This window comes from Mesoplodon densirostris, chromosome 1 (assembly GCF_025265405.1).
Source record: "Mesoplodon densirostris isolate mMesDen1 chromosome 1, mMesDen1 primary haplotype, whole genome shotgun sequence".
NCBI lineage: Eukaryota > Metazoa > Chordata > Mammalia > Artiodactyla > Ziphiidae > Mesoplodon > Mesoplodon densirostris.
In genome coordinates this window covers 19,975,140-19,997,158 of record NC_082661.1, presented here as the reverse complement: position 1 = coordinate 19,997,158, position 22,019 = coordinate 19,975,140, and the positions used below count along the sequence as shown (strand labels likewise).

The following is a 22,019-nucleotide window of genomic DNA, read 5'->3' as shown; positions in this document are numbered from 1 at the left end:
TGCCTCTTTACCACAGGGGGGAAAAGCTGAATGAATGAATTTAGAGGTGCTATGAGTTGTACACTCTTGGCATGATTCTAATTAACATGGACTAATACAGAGCATTTTATTTCTTTATTTACAGCTATTTCTTTAGCCTCCATGAAAAGTACTCTCACCTTATGTTCACTCATGTTGTTTAAGGATGTGTTTTTCCATTTCTCTCTGAACAATAACATTCCCTTGAACATGTTAATTTTGGGTGCTTTCTTGATCTTTGGTCTTCCAGTTTTGAAGATTCCTTTTTTGACTTTTGAACTACAAAAATATATAGCTTTATGTGATTTGGAGGGGAAAGCAGTTTATTGTCCTTTAAACTACGTAAAAGAGTAAGGAGGGGGGCTTCCCTGGTGGCGCAGTGGTTGGGAGTTCGCCTGCCGATGCAGGGGATACGGGTTCGTGCCCTGGTCCGGGAGGATCCCACATGCCGCGGAGCAGCTGGGCCCGTGAGCCATGGCCGCTGAGCCTGCGCGTCCGGAGCCTGTGCTCCGCAACGGGAGAGGCCAGAACAGTGAGAGGCCCGTGTACAGCCAAAAAAAAAAAAAAAAAAAAAAAAGAGTAAGGAGCATTTCAGATCTTTAAAAACAAAGGAAAATAGTTGAAATCTTGCCATTTTTAGGTATTCATTAAAAAATCTGAGTGATTTAGAGTTAATTTTAAGTAGAGTATAGGGAAACTATGCAATGAGACAAGGTTTTTGTCTTTGCTTATTGTTCAACTGTCTTCAGCAAGTGTTTAATACATGTTTATTGAGTGCTTAATAAAAAGTTCATAATATCTTTGAAGTTGTAAAGTACTTTAGAGTAAAAATTGTAAGGAGGCTGCTATTTAGTGGGGTAGATAAAGCCAAGTTAACAAATATTTATAATTCTTTAAGTAAATATAACTGCCAGATATTATTTATAACTATTAGGATACAACTGTGAAAAAGAAGGCTCCCTGTTTTCCCACTACTTGAAATGAGAGAGACAGACAACTAACCTGACAAGTATGATACAGTGTGAAAAATATTCTAATAGGGGAAGTTTTAAATGGGAGCACAGAGAGGGGGAGAGGCAGTATTCAGAAAGGCTTTTGAGTAGTCAAGAAAGGCTTCCCTGACTTCTGAACTGAGATCTGAAGGATACATGGAGTTAGCTCAATGAAGAACTGTAAACCTGTTTCTGGTCGAATGAAATAGCTCATGCAAAGTCCTGAGGACAAGAGATAGCAGGACTTGCTATGGGATCTGAGAGAAGTTCATGTGACCAGAGGACAAGGTGGGGAATGTTGGAGTTATGGCAGGAGAAGTCAGGGGCCAGATCTTGAAAGGCTTGGTAGTTATTGCTAAGAATTTTGGATATTATCCTGAGGGCTATGTTTGTGGGGCCACCCACTCTCCCCTCCAAGTGTTCTAAATTGGACAGTTGCTTGATTAGATTTGAATATTTGAATGATCACTCTAATTACAGTGTAGTGGTTAGGTTAGGAACAGGATGGGGAGTGCATGTTGTGAGACCAGTTACAAAACTTTTAGAGGAGAGTATTCAGTGTACCCTGGAACAGGGTAGTGGCAATGAGAATGAAGAGAAGTTGAAGAGTCAGGAGAAGTTTTATGGGAAGAATGGGTAGGATTTAGTGATTGTTAGGATATGAAAGTTGAAGGAGAGAGAGGAGTCAGGATGACTCCAGGATTCCTGACTCCCTCCCACTCTTTTTAGTTGATTCCTCCTTAGATGTTATCTCTTAAGAAGAAGCCTGAGTCCCCCAAACTCCAAGGCTGGTTTAAGTGCCTTCTCTTTGTGCTTCAACAGCTCTTACCACACTATGTTTTTGCCTTTTCCACTTGTTGGTGAGCTTACAGGTAAGGACTTTGCCTTGTTATTGTTGCATACTTAGCATCTTGCACAGTGCATAGCATTTAGTATATATTAAATAAAATGTTGACTGGATGAAAATATAGTGGTTTTTTTTTTTTTTTTTTTTTTTTTTTTTTGCGGTACGCGGACCTCTCACTGTTGTGGCCTCTCCCGTTGCGGAGCACAGGCTCCGGACGCGCAGGCTCAGCGGCCATGGCTCACGGGCCTAGCCGCTCCGCGGCATGTGGGATCTTCCCGGACCGGGGCACGAACCCGTGTCCCCTGCATCGGCAGGCGGACTCTCAACCACTGCGCCACCAGGGAAGCCCGAAAATATAGTTTTTATATTTATAAAAATTGAAATATTCATAATTGGAGGGAAAGACTGGTTTCTGAACTGCCAATATTCAAAAACTTGGTTTATAACTTCAATGTGAATCAGATCACTCCAGGTACTTTTGTATATCTCTTGTAAAAACAATGTACATTACAATTCAAATCTGAAGTATTGGATATATTTAGTTCCTCGTGAGCTGTTGTAGACTAATTTAAGTGGGCTTTGATTATGTTGAGCTCCTCTTGTATTATATATTCAGGTTTTCTTTATAAATACATTTTATTATCCTTTGTCAGGTTAAAAGTGAACATAACCAAACTATCATTTTCTGTTTCAAAATGAACATAGCTTTTTTCCCCTCCCTGATTATAAGAGGAGGGAATGCTTATTGTATATATTAAAAAAAAAATACAGAGATAAATAAAAGTGAAAGCCATCCTAATAACCAAGGGTAAACATTGCTATCATTAGATGGGTGTTTTTTAGACTTTAAGATTTTATATATATTTATGAACAATATGATTAAGTTAAAAAATCGAGAGAAAATATTATATATAATTACATGTATTTATATGTGTGTGTGTGTGTGTGTGTATACACACACACACACACATATATATCTCCTTCATTGGAAGAATTCTGATAACTAGTATGCAAACAAATAACTCAATAGTAATGGGGTGCTAAACTTAAATTCCTACAGGAGATCAGACAGGTAACATAAGTGAACTCAGTAAGGTTAATATATGAGATTGTTGAGTTGGAGAGCACTGGGTGGGCACAACTTCTATTTAGCACCAGTTGCTTTTTGTCATTAAGAAATGTTAACCCAGTGGTGCCCACTTTTTTTGAATTTTTTAAAATGAAAAGTAGAGGTCTGAATTTGTATGTGAAGCTCCCAATTATTAAATATTGGCACTTTAAGAAAAATTTAAACCACAATGTGTGTTAAACATAGTGTAACTATGGTCTGTTTTTTGTCTGAATACCACAAATAGTGAAAGAATGGAAAGATTTGTTCACCCTCACTAATCAAGGAAATATAGATTAGGTAATATATCATTTTTCATACATCAGATTGACAAAAACGAGAACAAATAATAATTGGCAATATTGGGAGAGTATAAATTGATGCCGTCTCTTTGGAAGAAAACAGTTTGGAACTACCCATAAATATTTAAAATGCACATTAGATTTGACCAGTCTGCTTTCAGGAATCTGCTTTATGGAAATACTGGTTCCTGTGTATGAAGATTCATGTTCGTTGAAGCATTATTTGTACTGGCCAAAAAAAAAAGGCTAATAGAAGCAACCTAAATGTCAGTTGATACGAGAATGATTAAGTAAATTATGGTGTAGTCATACCACAAATTATAGCAATGAAAAGGAATGAAGTATATCTGTATTCTTGTATAGAAAGAGTCCATAATTTACTGTTTATCATTTATGAGCAGAGTTATAATTTTATACATAAATTTATACTGCATGTGTATGCTGTCATTTTAAATGTCTAAATGATACTCCATTGTGTGGCATCATAATTTATTGAGACTACTGATGTACATGTAGGTTATTTCTAATGTTTTGCTATTTATATGCACATTGCTATGAACACTTTTTAACATTTGTATTTATAGTGTTGTCTCCAAAGATAAATACCTTTTGTATATTATGTAGTAACATATTAAATATCTGAACTTTCATAGGTACTTTGAAGAAATACATTTGTCTCTGAGAGTTTGCTATTTATGACCTTTGATCTGAGTAAATGTACCTTAGGCATGGTAGTCAGAACTAATCAGAAAAATGTCATGTGTTCAGTCATCCTAGATTCCTTAACATTTTTAAGGGTACTGATTTTTATCTGATCAGTATATGCTTATGATACAAAGTCCAAAAGATACAGACATATGAAGCAAAACTCTCTCCCACTCTGAAACCTCTTCTGCCTGGTTTCCCTTCCTAGGAAACCACTATCAGTTTTGTGTGTACCTCTGCAGATAATTTATACATATATAAGCATATATTAATATATTAATTTTTTTCATAAATGATAGCATCCTATGCTGTTCTACAGCTGGGTTTTTTCTCACTTAACGATAACTAATCTAATACTTATGCAATGCTTTGTATGTTCTAGGCCCTGTTGTAAAAAGCATTTTGGTATTCATTATTAATCTTCATCACAACCTTGAGAGTTGTGATAATTATTTATCCCCTTCTTACAGAGGAAGAAACTGAGGCATAGAAACTTTAAGTAAAATGGTAATAAGTTGTGGAGCTGGAAGTTGAACTCCAGCAGTCTGTCTGCAGAGTCCTTACTGTTAGCCAGTATGCTTTACTATCTCAATTGTTTAATACCAGTACATGGTTGTTGCCCCATTCTTTTAAATAATTACATAATATTTCACTGAATAAAAAGTAATTTATGTAACCAGGCCTTTGGTGATGGATATTTAGGTTATTTGAATATATTGTTACATACAGTGTTACAGTGAATATCCTTGTGTCTATATAACACCTATGTCATTTTGAACATATAGAATCTGCCTGTATTTCATTTTCATCCTTGCAAATTTGGGCGGGGTGGGGTGAATCTAGTATGCATAGTTATATTTTGTTTTGTGATCTACTATCAGACTTTTTCCTTTAATGAGTATATTTAGTTCATCTATATTTATTATAGCTGTATGCGTATTTCCTCATCTTTTATAGCTAAGAGATTAAGACATAGATCGAGCTGTAACAATTGAAGTATACTTAAAGGTATAAAGCAGTACAGTATAAAGGTGTAAGCATACCTCAGTCCATTTCCTCTCCAGTTTTTGTTGGTTATATAACAACATTGTTGGGATTGTAATATATACATTATATTCTGTAGCCATAAACATCTCTCTTTTTTTTTAAAGTCTAAGGCCAATAATGAAATGGAATCTGTGCTCAAAACTGGTCCTTTTGTCAGTAGTTTTTCTTTTTTTTCTTCCAGTTTTATTAAGGTATAGTTGACCTACAGCCCTGTGTAAGTTTAAGGTGTACAGCATAATGATCTGACTTATGTACATCATAAAATGATTACCATAATAGATATAGTGAACGTCCATCATCTGATATAGATATGAATTAAAGATTTGTACAAATTAAAGAAATAGAAAAACTTTCTTTTCCTGTGATGAGAACTCTTAGTATTTACTCTCTTAACAACTTTCATATGTAACATATAGCAGTGTTAATTATGTTTATCATGCTGTGCATTACATCTCTAGTACTTGTTTATCTTATAACTGGAAGTTTGTATCTTTTGACTGCCTTCATCTAATCTCCCCTCCCCCTATGGTAACCACAAATCTGATCTATTTTTCTTTCAGGTTTTTTTGGTTTGTTTTTGAAGTATAATTGACCTACAGGACTGTGTTAGTTCTGGTACACAACATAGTGATTTGCTATTTCTGTACATTTCAGCATAATCATCATGATAAGTGTAGCTACCGTCTGTCACCATACAAAGATATTATGTAATTGTACTGTACATTATAATGTACATACTGTACATTTCAGACCCGTGACTCATTTTTCGTAACTGAAAGTTTGTACCTCTTAATCTCCCTCACCTGTTTCTCTTCTCCTCCACCCCTGTAAGCAACCACCTGTCCTCTGTATCTATGACTCTGTTTCTGTTGTGTTATGTTTGTTCATTTGTTTTGTTTCTTAGATTCATATATAAGTGAAATCATATGGTATTTGTCTTTCTCTGTCTGACTTATTTCACTTAGCATAATATTCTCTAGGTCCATCCATGTTGTCATAAATGGTAAAATTTCATTCTTTTTAAGACTGAGTGATATTCCATTGTATATACCACATTCATTCACCTATTTGATGGGCACCTAGGATTTTTACATATCTTGGCTATTATAAATAATGTTGCAGTGAACATAGGGATGCATATATCTTTTCAAATTAGTTTTCTTTGGGTAAATACCCAGGAGTGGAATTGTTGGATCACATGGTAGTTCTACTTTTAATTTTTTGAGGAACCTGCATACTGTTTTCCATAGTGGCTGTACCAATATACATTTCCTCCGACAGTGCACAAGGATTCCTTTTTCTCCACATCCTCTCCAACACTTACACTTGTTATTTGTTGTCTTTTTGATGACAGCCATTCTGACAGGTGTGAGGTGATACCTCATTGTGGTTTTGATTTTCATTTTCCTGATGATTGAAGATATTGAATATCTTTTCATGTACCTGTTGGCCATCTGTGTCTTCTTTGGAAAAATATCTATTCACGTTCTCTGCCCGTGTTTTAATTAGGTTGTTTGTTTTATTGGCATTGAGTTGTATGAGTTCTTTATATATTTTGGATATTAACTCGTTATCAGATATATCATTTGCAAATATCTAATCTCATTCAGTAGGTGGCCTTTTCATTCTATTGATAGTCTCCTTCACTATGCAAAAGCTTTTAGTTTGATGTAGTCCCATTTGTTTGTTTTTGCTTTTGTTTCCCTTGCCTGAGGAGACATATACAAAAAAATACTTCTAAGACCGGTGTCAAAGAGTGTACTGCTTGTTTTCTTGTAAAAGTTTTATGCTTTCAGGTCTTATATTTAAGTCTGTAATCCATTTTAAATTTATTTTTGTATACGGTCTGAGAAAGTCCAGTTTGATTCTTTTGCTTGTAGCTGTCCAGTTTTCCCAACACCATTTATGGAAGAGTATGTCTTTTCCCCCTCTGTGTATTCTTGCCTCCTTTGTTGTAGACTAATTGACCATAAGTCCATGGGCGTAATTTCTGAGCTCTCCCTTTGTTTCCGTTGATCTATGTGTCTGTTTTTGTGCCAGTACCATACAGTTTTGATTACTGTAGCTTTGTAGTATAGTTTGATTTTGTTTTTGTTACTTTGTTTCGGTATGCGGGCCTCTCACTGTTGTGGCCTCCCCCGTTGCGGAGCACAGGCTCCGGACGCGCAGGCTCCGGACGCGCAGGCTCAGCGGCCATGGCTCACGGGCCAAGCCGCTCCGCGGCATATGGGATCCTCCCAGACCGGGGCACGAACCCGTATCCCCTGCATCGGCAGGCGGACTCTCAACCACTTGCGCCACCAGGGAGGCCCTGTAGTATAGTTTGAAATCAGGTAGCATGATACCTTCAGCTTTGTTCTTCTTTCTTAAGATTGTTTTGGCTTTTTGGGGTCTTTTATGTTTTCATACAAATTTTAGAATTATTTATTCTAATTCTGTGAACAGTGCCATTGGTATTTTGATAGGAATTGTGTTGAATCTGCCTTGGGTAGTATGGAAAAATATTAATTCTTCCAGTCCATGAGCATGGTGTATCTTTCCATCTGTTTGTATCATCTTTAGTTTCTTTCATCAGAGTCGTATAGTTTTCTGGGTACAGGTCTTTTTTTTTACCACGTTAATTAGATTTATTCCCAGGTATTTTATTCTTTTTGATGCTGTTGTAAATGGGATTGTTTTCTTAATTTCTCTTTCTGATAGTTTAGAACGCAACAGACTTCTGTCTGTAAATAGGGTATCTTGCAGGTTTATGGAATTCATTAATGGGTTCTAGTGGTTTTTTTGATGGTGTCTTTAGGATTTTCTATGAATAATATCATGTTATCTACAAACAGTGACAGTTTCACCACTTCCTTTCCAATTTGGATTCCTTTTATTTCTTTTTCTTTTCTGATTGTTGTGGCTAGGACTTCCTATAATATGTGAGTAAAAGCAGCAAGTCTTGTTCCTGGTCTTAGAAAAACTGATTTCAGCTTTCACCATTGAGTATAATGTTAGGGTTGTCATAATGGCCTTTATTATGTTAGGATATGTTTCCTCTGTACCCACTTTGTTGAGAGTTTTTATCATAAATGGATGTTGGATTTTGTCAGAAGCTTTTTTGCATCTTATTGAGATGGTCATGTGATTTTTAGTTCCTAATTTCTGAATGTGGTGTATCACACTGATTGATTTGTGGATAATGAACCATCATTGTACCCCTGAGAGAAATCCCGCTTGATCATGGTGTATGATCTTTTTAATATGTTGTTGAATTTAGTCTGCTAATATTTCATTCATTGTGGATTTCTGCTTCTGTTTATCAGTGATATTGGGTGTAATCTTTTTTTTTTTTTCCCCCAGTGTTTTTGTCTGGTTTTGGTATCAATGATGGCTGGCCTCATAGAATGAGTTTGGAAACATTCCTTCCTCTGCCATTTTTTGGGGTAGTTTTAGAAGGATATGTATTATCTCTTCTCTAAATGTTTGGTAATATTCACCCGTGAAGCTCTCTGGTCCTGGACTTTTGTTTGTTGGGGATTTTTTGATTAATGATTTGATTTCATTTCTGGTAATTAGTCTGTTCATATTTTCTGTTTCTCCCTGATTCAGTCTTGGGAGATTGTACATTTCTAGGAATTTGTCCTTTTTTTCTGTGTTGTTCATTTTATTGGTGTATGTTTGTTCATAGTAATCTCTTGTGATCCTTTGTATTTTTGTGGTATCAGTTGTAACTTCTTTTTCATTTCTGATTTTATTTATTTGGGCCCTCTCTTTGATGAGTCTGGCTAAATGCTTATCAATTTTGTTTTTCTTTTCAAGAACTCGCTTTTAGTTTCATTGATCTTTTCTATTGTTTTTTAGTCTCTATTTCATTTATTTTTGCTCTGATCTTTATGATTTCTTTTTTTTGCTAACATTGGGTTTTGTTATTTCTTCTTCTAATTCCTTTAGGTGTAAGTTTAGCTTGTTTATTTGAGATTTTTAATGTTTCCTGAGGTATGCTTGTATCATTGTAAGCTTCCCTCTGAGAACTGCTTTTGCTGTGTCCCATAGATTTTGGTTCATTGTATTTTCATTTTCATTTGTCTCTGGGTATTTATTTCACCTTATTTCTTCAATGATCCATTGACTGTTTAGTAGCATATTGTGTAGCCTCCATGCGTTTGTGTTTTTTGCAGTTTTTTTCCCTTGTTGTTGATTTCTAGTCTCATAGCCTTGTGATTGGAAAACTTGATATGATTTTATTCTTCTTAAATTTACTGTGACTTGTTTTGTGGCCTAGCTTGTGATGTCTCCTAGAGAATGTTCCATATGTACTTGAAAAGAGTGTGTATTCTGCTGCTTTTTGTGTGGAATGTTCTCTATGTAGCTATTAAATCCATTTGGTCAAATGTGTCATTTAAGGCCAGTGTTTCCTTATTGATTTTTCTGTCTGGATGATCTGTCCATTGATGTAAGTGGGGTGTTCAAGTCCCTTACTATTACTGTGTTACTGTCAGTTTTTTTCTTTATATCTATTAATATCTGCCTTATGTATTTAGCTGCTCTTTTGTTGGGTGCATATATGTATTTATAGCTGCTATAGCTTCTTCTTGGATTCACCCTTTTATCGTCATGTAATGTCCTTTATCTCTCTTCACAGTCTTTGTTTTAAAGTCTATTTTGTCTGATATAAATATTGCTACCCTGACTTTCCATTTGTATGGTATACCTTTTTCCATTCCCTAGCTTTCAGTCTGTGTGTGTCTTTAGACCTGAAACGAGTCTCTTGTAGGCAGCATATATATGGGTCTTGTTTTTGTATCCATTCAGCTACTCTATGTCTTTTGTTTGGAGCATTTAGTCCATTTACATTAAAAGTATTTATTGATAGGTATGTATCTGTTGCCATTTTGTTTGTTTTTGGGTTATTTTTGTAGTGCTTTTTGTTCCTCCTTTTGCTCCTTTGTGGTTTGGTGACTATCCTTAGTGTTATGTTTGGATACTTTCCTCTTTTTTGTGTGTGTATCTGTTGTAGATTTTTAGTTCGCAGTTACTATGAGGTTTATATTACAGCAATCTATACCTATGTATGTGAGTACTTTAAGTTTCTGATCTCAAGTTTGAATGCATTTTATCAACCCTCCATTTTTACTCCCCCTCTCTCATTTACTGTTTTGGTTGGTGTAAGATATTTTGTATCTTTGTGTTTTACATATCCCTTAACTTATTGTGGATATAGATGATTTTACTACTTTTGTCTATTAGCCTTCCTACAAACTTTATTGATCTACTACCTTTATTGTATATTTCCCTTTACCAATGAGACTTTTCCTTTTGTAATTTTCATACTTCTAGTTGTGGGTTTAACCTTTCTTGTAAAGCTGGTTTTGTGGTGTTGAACTCTTTTAGCTTTTGCTTGTCTGTAAAACTTTTGATCTCTCTTCCAAATCTGAATGAAAGCCTTGTTGGGTAGAGTATTCTTCGTTGTAGGTTTTACTCTTTCATCTCTTTAAATATATCATGCCATCCCCTTTTGGCTTGTGGAATTTCTGCTGAAAAACAGCTGGTAGTCTTATGAGAGTTCCCTTGTACATAAATTGTTGCTTTTCCCTTGCTGCTTTTAATATTCTCCCTTTATCTTTAATTTTTGCCATTTTAATTACAATGTGTCTTGGTGTGGTCCTCTTTTGGTTGATCCTGTTTGGGGCTGTCTGTGCTTTCTGGACCTGGATGTCTGTTTCTTTTCCCAGGTTAGGGAAGTTTCCAACTATTATGTACTCAAACATGTTCTCTGCGCCACCCCCAACCCCCACCCCCTTCTGAGATCCCTATAATGTGAGTGTTAGTATGCTTTATGTTGTCCTAGATGTTTCTTAAACTGTCCTCATTTCTTTTTATTCTTTTTTCTTTTCAGCTTCAGTGATTTCTGCTACTCTGACTTTAGTTCACTGCTCCATTCCTCTGTATCATCTAATCTACTGTTGATTCTTTCTAATATATTTGTTATTTCAGTTATCGCATTCATCTGTAGTTGCTCTTTATATTTTCTAACTCTTTGTTAAACTTCTCACTGTGTTTATCGATTCTTCTCTGGAGTTCTTTGAACATCTTTTTTTTTTTTTTTTTTCCTGTATGCAGGCCTCTCACTGTTGTGGCCTCTCCCATTGCGGAGCACAGGCTCCGGACGCGCAGGCTCAGCGGCCATGGCTCATGGGCCCAGCCACTCTGCGGCATATGGGATCTTCCCGGACTGGGGCACGAACCCGTGTCCCCTGCATCAGCAGGCAGACTCTCAACCACTGCGCCACCAGGGAAGCCCTCTGAACATCTTTAAGATCATTACCTTGTACTCTTTATTGGGTAGATTCCATACCTCCACTTAGTTCTTCTGGGGTTTTAACTTGTTCCTTCATTTGGGATATATTCCTCTGTCCCCCTCATTTTGCTTAATTTGCTACTTTTATTTCTGTGTATTAAGTAGATTAGTTATATTTCCTGATCTTGGAATAGTGGCCTTATATAGGAAATGTCTTATGGATCCCAATAGCACACTCCCCTCTGGTCACCAGAGCTGTAAGTCCTAGGAGTGTCCTCTTTGTGGGCTCTATGTCGGCGCTTATGTTGTGGTGGGCTGCCTACTATGGGCACACTCAGGTATGGCTGGCCCCCAGTCTAGTTGGTTGCCAGGCCCCGCCTTTTGTGGAGGCTGCTGGCTGCTGGTGGGTGGGGTTGGGTCCTGGCACATTTGGCTACATGGCCAGAGGAGTCCTGGGGTGGTCCTGGCCTGTTGGTGGGTGGGCTGGGTCTTTACATGGCTGGCTGTGGGGCCACAATAGTTCTGGGACTGATGTTGGCCCACTGGTGAGTGGGGCTGAGTCCTGGTGCCAGTGCTGGCCCACTGGTACATGGAGCTGTGTCCTGGGGTCTCTGGCTGTGGGACCTCGGGGTACCAAACTTGGTGTTACGCCACTGGTGGGTGGTGCTGAGGCCCAGGAGGTCATAGTTTTTCTATTTGTCTTCTGGATGATTGAACTTTATAAACTAGTGTTTTCTTCAAGAGCAGTTCACAGGAACAATATTCCTTGAGTTCTTACATATTTAATAATATTTAACTGTTGTTTTTATACTGAACTATATTGTTAGACTCAGTATTAATTCTTGGTCAGATTTTTTGACCTTGAAGACTGTATACATATTGATCTTCTGTTTTTGCCATTGACTTCCTTCTCCTGTTCATTTTTAGGTATCAGTGAGTTTGTGTAGATTCTCAAAGAATTCTCTTTGAATCCTTGAAGTACAATAGTCTTTTCCCCACCCCCGGGAAATCATGTACCCTTTTAAACTCTATGATTTCTTGTTCAGTTCTGATTCTCCTGTGTCCCAGTGATGCAAAATGAAATCTGTGAAAGCTTCCGATATGCCAAACAAGGGATTGTTGGCCTTGCCCTTCTGGCCATGCCAAGTACTTTAGAGAACTGAGGTATGATAATGTTGAGATTGGAAGCTGCAAGCCTTCTCCCTTGCTTGAGACTGTCGTCCAGCATCCCTCTTTAACCCATTGCATTCTCACATATGTGGTTAGGGATGTCTCCTAGTGTGCTTAAGGATGAAAGTGTAGTTTGTATTTCTGTTTCTCATTGTTTTCTTAGTTTTGAGATTTTTTCAAGAGGTCACATCATTTTTTACCCTGCCATTTTTAAACCAGAAATCATAAGGGCTGTAGGTCCAATTTTGTCAGAATTAAGATAATTTTTAAGTACAAGGAATGGGAGTGGGTGGGATGAATTGGGAGGTTGGGATTTCCATATATACCCTACTATGTATAAAATAGATAACTAATGAGAACCTACTGTATAGCACAAGGAACTCTCTCTACTCAGTGCTCGCTGGTGACCTAAATGGGAAGGAAATCCAAAAAAGAGGGGTTATATGTATATATATATATATATAGCTAATTCACTTTGCTGTACAGCAGAAACTAACACAACATTGTAAAGCAACTATACTCCAAAAAAAATAGGCTTAATAATATTTGGAGAAAATTAAGGTGGAATTCAGGAAATAGCAGGATGGTAACTTAGCTGTATTTTGTACTTTTAGGGTGAGGCAGGGAAGACCTGGGGCAAATGGACCACAGATTTAAAATAAAAGTGTGGATACATGAATTATTCAAGCAAACTTGAAGAAATCTGCATGTCTGTATAGAAAATCCTTGGCATTTGTGGATTTAATGGTCAGTATCTTAAAAATTATGGGTGATTTTCATACAGTCCTTTAAAAAGTGTAATGTAGTAATTTGTCAAGTTTTGCTAGGGCAAGAGTTTGAGTCTTAGGTACTACAAGACGTATGAGTTTGAATTTAAACCTCCACCCCATGCTCACACTGAATGAGCTTTTGATTCATTAGCTCATATGTTACTCCATTGCATATACAGTATTCTCATTGAGATTCAAGTATACATCTACTTTCTTTTGTTTTGGTTTTGTGGTACTTTATGATCTTCGGGAATTATATTTACCATGGTATTTGTAGATAGGAATTCCAAAGTTAACATGGCAGGTTTTTTTTGAATGTCAAGGGAGATATATATATATATATATATATATATAGTGTTAGTAGCCTTCATTATGTGGTTAAATCATAGACTTTAGGGCTTCCCTGGTGGCGCAGTGGTTGAGAGTCTGCCTGCTGATGCAGGGGACACGGGTTTGTGCCCCAGTCCGGGAAGATGCCACATGCCGTGGAGCGGCTGGGCCCGTGAGCCATGGCCGCTGAGCCTGCGCGTCTGGAGCCTGTGCTCCACAACGGGAGAGGCCACAACAGTGAGAGGCCCGCATACCGCAAAAAAAAAAAAAAATCATAGACTTTAGAGTTAAATGTTAACCTTAGAGGTTATTAAAGTTATTTTGTCAGTTGAAAAGAAAAAGTACAAGGAATAAAATATGTGAGATGTAGTTTTCTGAAAGTTGAAAACAATTCATTTACAGAGTTTCTTTTAGATCAAATTTTTTTTAGTTAAAAAAACCACAAACATTTGAGTTTGATTGTATTACTTAATTTATATTTCTGAAGCCTTGTACATTACAAAGCATTAAAAATGAGACTAGAAACTAATGCCTCTAGTTAGGAATTAGAGTGCTCTTTAGTTTATTTAGATGTTGATTCCTTTTTCAGTTGAATCTGAAAATTGAACTTTTGTACTTTAGTTGCTACCACTAGAATTTTTAATTTTAAGTCTTGGCATAATGCATGTTAGTTCTGGAATAATCTGGTATTCTGAATGGCATCTTGGTTTTCAAGGGAAATGTCAATTATTTTCCTCACTTAATGACTCTATTAAAAGAAATATGTTTGAAAAATCTTGATACTAGTGGGCAAGCTTTCTTCTGTTCTCTGATTTGAACATATATTCATTTGACCCAGTTCTGTTTTACCTACCCTTTGTCTACTAGCAGGAGCAGGGTGACAGCTCAGAGAAGGTAGATATTTTTTCCACCCCATTCCTATATGACTGAATATATTACTTTGTTAGCCCCAGATACAAAAGCTCATTCTAATATCCTTACAGAGAATTATAATGCCTGGTAGATTATTGGAGATTTCAGTTTTAAGTGTTTGTTACTCCAATTATTGATCCAGTGTTTTTTAAATATCAAATTTTAAAATAATTCTGTAAAGTTCTATCAGTGTTCTAATTTGTCTAACAGTGACCCTTATTTACTGTTAAATATTTGTGCTTTTCACTTGAAACTATGAGATACAGATATTCCTCAGAAAAGGTTTTCTGATGCAAATAAATTGGGAAATCATGTATATTATATTCTTCATCAAGAGTACATTATTATACTAGGTACTTCCCTAGTGGCGCAGAGGTTAAGAATCTGCTTGCCAATGCAGGAGATATGGGTTTGATTGCTGGTCTGGGAAGATCCCACATGCTGCGGAGCAGCTAAGCCTGTGAGTCACAACTACTGAGCCTGTGCTCTAGAGCCTACGAGCTGCAACTGCTGAGCACATGTGCCACAACTACTGAAGCCCACATACTCTAGGGCCTGCATGCCACAACTCCTGAGCCCGTGTGCTGCAACTGCTGAAGCCCACGTGCCTAGAGTCCAAGCTTCACAAAAAGAGAAGCCACCCTGATGAGAAGCCTGTGCACCACAACGAAGAGTAGCCCCTGCTTGCTGCAACTAGAGAAAGCCCGCGCACAGCAACGAAGACACAACTCAGCCAAAAAAAAAAAAAGAGTACATTATTATATTAAAAGTACTAATAATTTCTGCTGTCAGACAGCAGAAACACATTTTATTCTAAACCTATTTGACCATGGAACTAGATGTTGTAGAAATACATTTTGGGAAATGCTGAGACTGTATTGCAGGACATATTGTGATTAATACATTGTAAGGGTATTTCCAAACATTTGCAGCTATGATTACCTATAGCCATGTGGACCAAGTAAGCTTTTTAATATATATAGATGGTAACTACTGTCCCAGAATGTAAATATAATCAGAACACACTTATTTTTGAAGTATCTTTTCTGTAATTCTAAGGGTTTGGTTTTTGACCTGGACATTTTGTTAGAATGAATTTTCCAGTCTGAAGGTAATTCTTAAATATCCTACTATGTGTTGAACACCCAAAATTGGTCTTTGGAACTACTTTCTGTGAAGACTTAGCAGTAGGAGTTTTAGAGCTTTAAGGTACCTATGAGATCATGTAACTCCCCAAACTCATTTTTCAGATAAACTGAGGCCTAGAAATATAAGGGAAGTAGAAATCACATTGTAATTAATCAAGGGATTTGGAGCCCAAACTCACAGCTCCAGATGTTATGCTTTTATTTTTTTTAAATTGCATTTGTTTTTCTGTAGTACTTTTAACCAAAATCCTTTAGAGACAGAAGCTAGCTAGGTGATACCTACATTTAACATGAGACTACAGGGTAGAGACTGAGTTAGATTATAAGGTGGGTCAAATTTAATATAGCTAGAACTCCTAAAGTCCCTGGACATGCAGTTTCCCCCTCACTTATCTGAATAATTCTCTTTATCCTAGACAAGAGAAAAGTAGTTAAAAAATAAGCATTACTGTGCTAAAAAAACTTATTGGAGTATAGTTGATTTACAATGTTGTGTTAGTTTCTGCTGTACAGCAAAGTGAATCAGTTATACATATACATACATCCACTCTTTTTTAGATTCTTTTCCCGTATAGATCATTACAGAGTGTTGAGTAGAGTTCCCTGTGCTGTACAGTAGGTTCTTATTAGGTATCTATTTTATATATAGTAGTGTGTATATGTCAAATCCCAATCTTCCAGTTTATCCCTCCCCCCTTCCCCTAGTAACAATAAGTTTGTTTTCTGTGTCTGTGACTCTATTTCTGTTTTGTAAATAGGTTCATTTGTACCATTTTTTTAGATTCCACATATAAGGAATATCATGGTATTTGTCTTTGACTTACTCAGTATGACAATCTCTGGGTCCATCCACATCACTGGAAATGGCATTATTTTGTTCTTTTTTATGGCTGAGTAATATTCCATTGTGTGTGTGTGTGTGTGTGTGTGTGTATATATTATATATATATATATATATATATATATATATAATATATAATATATATATCACATTTTCTTTATCCATTCCTCTGTTGATGGACATTTAGGTTGCTTCCATGTCCTGGCTATTGTAAATAGTGCTGCAGTGAACATTGGGGTACATGTATTTTTTGAACTATGGTTTTCTCTGGATATATGCCCAGGAGTGGGATTGCTAGATTATATGACAATATTACTGTAAGGGAATAGTCAGTGCTAGTTTTTAATAATTAGTGCATGGGCCAAGGATGCCTGAGTCAGGTTCTTTTCTAAATTGAGATGCATCATCACTTCCTAGTGGTCAGTTATTGAAACATTTATTTATATATTCTATTAATGGAAAAGTGGGCCTAAATGGTTGTAGAGTTAAACTCTAAGGTGCTGAATTCAAATTAATTTATAAAATACATTGTTTTTATCATACTTTTCCAAAAGATACCACTCAGTAGAAAATACTTTTTAAAAAAATTAATTAATTAATTTATTTATTTTGGCTGCGTTGGGTCTTTGTTGCTGCGCGCGGGCTTTCTCTGGTTGTGGCGAGCGGGGGCTACTCTTCGTTGCGGTGCGCGGGCTTCTCGTTGCGGTGGCTTCTCTTGTTGCAGACCACAGGCTCTAGGCGCACGGGCTTCAGTAGTTGCAGCACGTGGGCTCAGTAGTTGTGGCTTGCGGGCTCTAGAGCGCAGGCTCAGTAGTTGTGGCACATGGGCTTAGTTGCTCCGCGGCATGTGGGATCTTCCTGGACCCGGGCTCGAACCTGTGTCCCCTGCATTGGCAGGTGGATTCTTAACCACTGCACCACCAGGGAAGCCCAGTAGAAAATAGTTGAACTTGTTGAACTTGAAGTTATATGAATTATGCATATAGACATATAATAATATATTATTGGAAGAAGTTTACCTTTTAAATGCCAGATTACTAAGTAAACTACTAGTGTGATCTATATGAGGGGGTGATAATTTTTTAAAGATATTTAGATTTTCTGTTTTGGCCTTTTTTATTCAGCATTTCTTCAGACTATAGAAAGCAGTCCTACCTTTTCAAGTCTTGTTCTGTCAGAAATTTTCCTTGGTTCATGTGTCTAATCCTGCTTATTTACATGATTATGTATAACCACTTATTGTATTCTGAGAGTATATTGCTTAAGACAAGAGTTTTGGAGTCAGAACTATGTTAGTCTTTGACTTAGCCAATTATGGTCTATGTGGTCTTTGACAAGTTGTTTGATTGCTCTTGAGCCTTAGTTTCCTTATCTATAAATGGACTTTAATCTGCTTCAGATTTGTTGCAAGGACTTAATGAGATGTGAGCTAAAAAGCATTTAGCACTGCTGCTACCTCTAGTGGTGTTATTGTCAGATTCCCACCATGCTATTGGGCAAATGATTTAACTTCCATAAACCTTGGTTAACTCTTCTGTTAATGAGAATAACACTCCTGGGGTGCCTACTTCACAGAGGGTTACTTTGGAAATCAAAGGTAATCATGTGATAGTAGTTGATAAACTTCTCAACCTATCTAAGCTGAGGTAACAAGTCTTAACACCATTAGGACTGGGCAGGTAAAAGCAGAAGGAGTGGAGATTTGCTTTTTGGGAAGGGGTTTAGCTGAAGTCTTGATGACAGATCTGTCTTCCTTCAGTACTGCTAGACTGCGGCACATGCAGACACATAACTTCCTTTCCAGATAAGTCAGGCTTAGAATGCATATCTGTTTCATCACTGTCCTCCATGTGGTGCTTGTAAGATCCTAGATGAAGAATTTGTGACAGAGTCCAAACTCTTTTAGCTCAGTATCCATGGCCCTTTGATTTGCTCTCAACTTTCATTTCTTTACCTCATTCCCTGGCATTTCCTCTTCTTATCTCTCTCTCATAACCTCCAACTCCAGTGTCTTTTCCAGAGAGAGGGTAAGCACTTAAATGAACAGTTTGAGAGTATATTCTTTTATTTTTTTCTGTGTTCCTACACAGATGTGTAACTCTCACATATATTTATATTTTTCTTCAAACAAACAAAAAGTGCCAAGTCAGTCTATTACGAAGAAGCCACATTTTCAGAAAGTCTTTACTGGATTGTATGCCCATCAGTATGTGAGGGTGTAAGTTTCTCTGTGTCCTCACCAGCATGGTTCTTTTTTATTTTTTAATCAATTTGATAGATATAACATTATTTCTCATTGTATTTGTTAAATATTCTTCTAATAACTAGTGAAGATGTCTTTCTAGATCTTTCAGACAGCCAGGAGAGGAACTCAAGGTTCATTTGAGCATTTGCTTCAAAATGAAAACATAACTTTGGACTCTATGAAATCCACTTGTCAGACATTGGGTTAGCATACTATCTTACCTTGTCTTTACCCTGAACTACAGCTTAGAAACCAGCATCCCAAATTTGGTGTTTCTCAATCCTTTGTGTATAAATGTATGTATGTATGTATTCACAGACCATATACATTAATTTGTATGTTTTGAAACTTTATACACATGTAACCATTCTTTACCATTCTGCAACTTATGTTTTTTTGACTTTTTTAAAAAAACTTTTTATTTTATACTGGAGTATAGTTGATTAACAATGTTGTGTTAGTTTCACATGTACAGTGAAGTGATTCAGTTATGCATATAAACATATATATTCTTTTTCAAATTCTTTTCCCATTTAGGTTGTTACATATTGAGCAGAGTTCCCTGTATATAGTAGGTCCTTGTTGGTTATCCATTTAAAATATAACACTGTGTACATGTCAGTCCCAAACTCCCTAACTATCCCTTCTCCCCACCCTTCCCCCCCAGTAACGATTAGTTCTCTAAGTCTGTGAGTCTGTTTCTCTTCTGTAAATAAGTTCATTTGCATCTGTTTTTTAGATTCCACATATAAGCAATATCATACAATATTTCACTTTGTCTGTCTGACTTCACTCAGTATGATATCTCTAGGTCCATCCAGATTGTTGCAAATGACATTATTTCATTCTTTTTTATGGCTGAGTAATATTCTATTGTATATATGTACCACATTTTCTTTATCCATTCCTCTGTCAATGAACATTTAGGTTGCTTCCATATCTTGGCTGTTGTAAACAATGCTGTAATGAACATCAGGGTGCATGTATCTTTTTGGACCATGTTTTTCTCTGGATATATGCCCAGGAGTGGGATTGCAGGATCATACATGGTAGCTCTGTTTTTAGTTTTTAAGGAACCTCCATACTGTTCTCCATAGTGGCTGTACCAATTTACATTCCCACCAACAGTGTAGGAGGGTTTCCTTCTCTCCACACCCTCTCCAGCATTTACTATTTGTGGATTTTTTGATAATAGCCATTCTGACTGGTGTGAGGTGATAATCTCAACGTAGTTTTGACTTGCATTTCTCTAATAATTAACGTTGTTGAACATCTTTTCTTGTGCCCCTTGGCCATCTGTATATCTTCTTTGGAGAAATGTCTATTTAGGTCTTCTACCCACTTTTTGATTGGATTCCTTGTTTTGATGATATTAAGCCACATGAGCTGTTTGTAAATATTGGAGACTAATCCATCGTCTGTCACATCATTTGCAAATATTTTCTCACATTCTGTGGGTTGTCTTTTCATTTTATTTATGGTTTCCTTTGCTGTGTAAAAGCTTTTGAGTTTAATTAGGTCCCATTTGTTTATTTTTGTTTTTATTTCCATTACTCTGGGAGATGGATTGAAAAAGATATTGCTGCGATTTATGCAGAGAGCGTTCTGCCTATGTTTTCCTCTAAGAGTTTTATGGTGTCCAGTCTCACATTTAGGTCTTTAATCCATTTTGAGCTTATTTTTGTGTATGGTGTTAAAAATTTTTCTAATTTCATTTTTTTACACATAGCTGTCCAGTTTTCCCAGCACATTTATTGAAGAGATTGTCTTTGCACATTGTATGGTCTTGTCTCCTTTGTCATAGATTAATTGACCATAGGTGCGTGGGTTTATCTGTGGGCTTTCTATCCTGTTCCAGTGATCTTTATTTCTATTTTTGTGCCAGTACCATACTGTTTTGATGACTATAGCTTTGTAGTATAGTCTGAAGTCAGGGAGCCTGATTCCTCCAGCTCCATTTTTCGTTCTCAAGATTGCTTTGGCTGTTTTGGGTCTTTTGTGTCTCCATACAAATTTTAAGATTTTTTTTGTTCTAGTCCTATGAAAAATGCCAATGGCATTTGACAGGGATTTCATTGAATCTGAAGATTGCCTTGGGTAGTATAGTCATTTTGACAATACTGACTCTTGCAATCCAAGAACATGGTATATCTTTCCATCTGTTTGTGTCATCTTTGATTTCTTACACCAGCATCTTATAGTTTTTGGAGTACGGGTCTTTGGTCTCCTTAGGTAGTTTATTCCTAGGTTTTTTATTCTTTTTGATGTGATGGTAAATGGGATTGTTTCTTGAATTACTCTGTCTGATCTTTCATTGTTAGTGTATAGCAATGCAACAGATTTCTGTATATTAGTTTTGTAACCTGAAACTTTACCAAATTCATTGATGAGCTCCAGTAGCTTTCTGGTAGCATCTTTAGGATTTTCGATGTGTAGTAGTATCATGTCATCTGCAAACAGTGAGAGTTTTAACTGCTTTTCCAATTTGGATACCTTTTTCTTCTCTGATTGCTGTAGCTAAGATTTCCAAAATGGTGTTGAATAGAAGTGGTGAGAGTGGACATCCTTGTCTTATTCCTGATCTTAGAGGAAATGCTTTTAGCTTTTCACTGTTGAGTATGATGTTAGCTGTAGGTTTGTCATATATGGCCTTTATTATGTTGAGGTATGTTCTCTCTTTTCCCACTTTCTGGAGAGTTTTTATCATAAATTGGTGCTAAAGTTTGTCAAAAGCTTTTTCCTGCATCTGTTGAGATGATCATATGGTTTTTATTCTTCAATTTGTTCATGTGGTGTATCACACTGATTGATTTGCAGATGTTGAAAAATCCCTGCATCCCTGGAATAAATCCCATTTCATCTTGTTGTATGATCCTTTTAATATATTGTTGGATTTGGATTGATAGTATTTTGTTGAGGATATTTGCATCTGTGTTCATCAGTGTTATTGGCCTACAATTTTCTGTTCATGTGGTATCTTGTCTGGTTTTGGTATCAGAGTGATGGTGGCGTCATAGAATGAATTTGGGAGTTTTTGTTCCTCTGCAGTTTTTTGGAACAGTTTCAGAAGGATAGATGTTAGCTCTCCTCTAAATGTTTGATAGAATTCACCTGTGAAGCTATCAGGTCATGGACTTTTGCTTGTTGGAAGTTTTTAAATCACAGTTTCAATTTCAATGCTTGTGATTGGTCTGTTCATATATTTTTTTTGTGTGTGTGCGGTATGCGGGCCTCTCACTGTTGTGGCCTCTCCCGTTGCGGAGCACAGGCTCCGGATGCGCAGGCTCAGCGGCCATGGCTCACG

At 36.7% G+C, this 22,019-nt stretch overlaps 1 protein-coding gene across 5 annotated transcripts in view; it reads left to right on the top strand.

Moving 5' to 3' along the window:
- The window catches only part of SHOC2 (SHOC2 leucine rich repeat scaffold protein), a 103,167-nt gene that overhangs the window by 9,924 nt on the left and 71,224 nt on the right, over nucleotides 1–22,019 (top strand). The window contains exon 2 of one of the 5 annotated variants that reach the window (XM_060099668.1): nucleotides 13,084–13,216. The exons of the other annotated variants lie outside the window; for them this stretch is intronic. The gene's annotated coding sequence lies outside the window, so the exon portion shown is untranslated. The remainder of the gene's footprint in view (nucleotides 1–13,083; nucleotides 13,217–22,019) is intronic. 5 annotated transcript variants of the gene reach the window in all.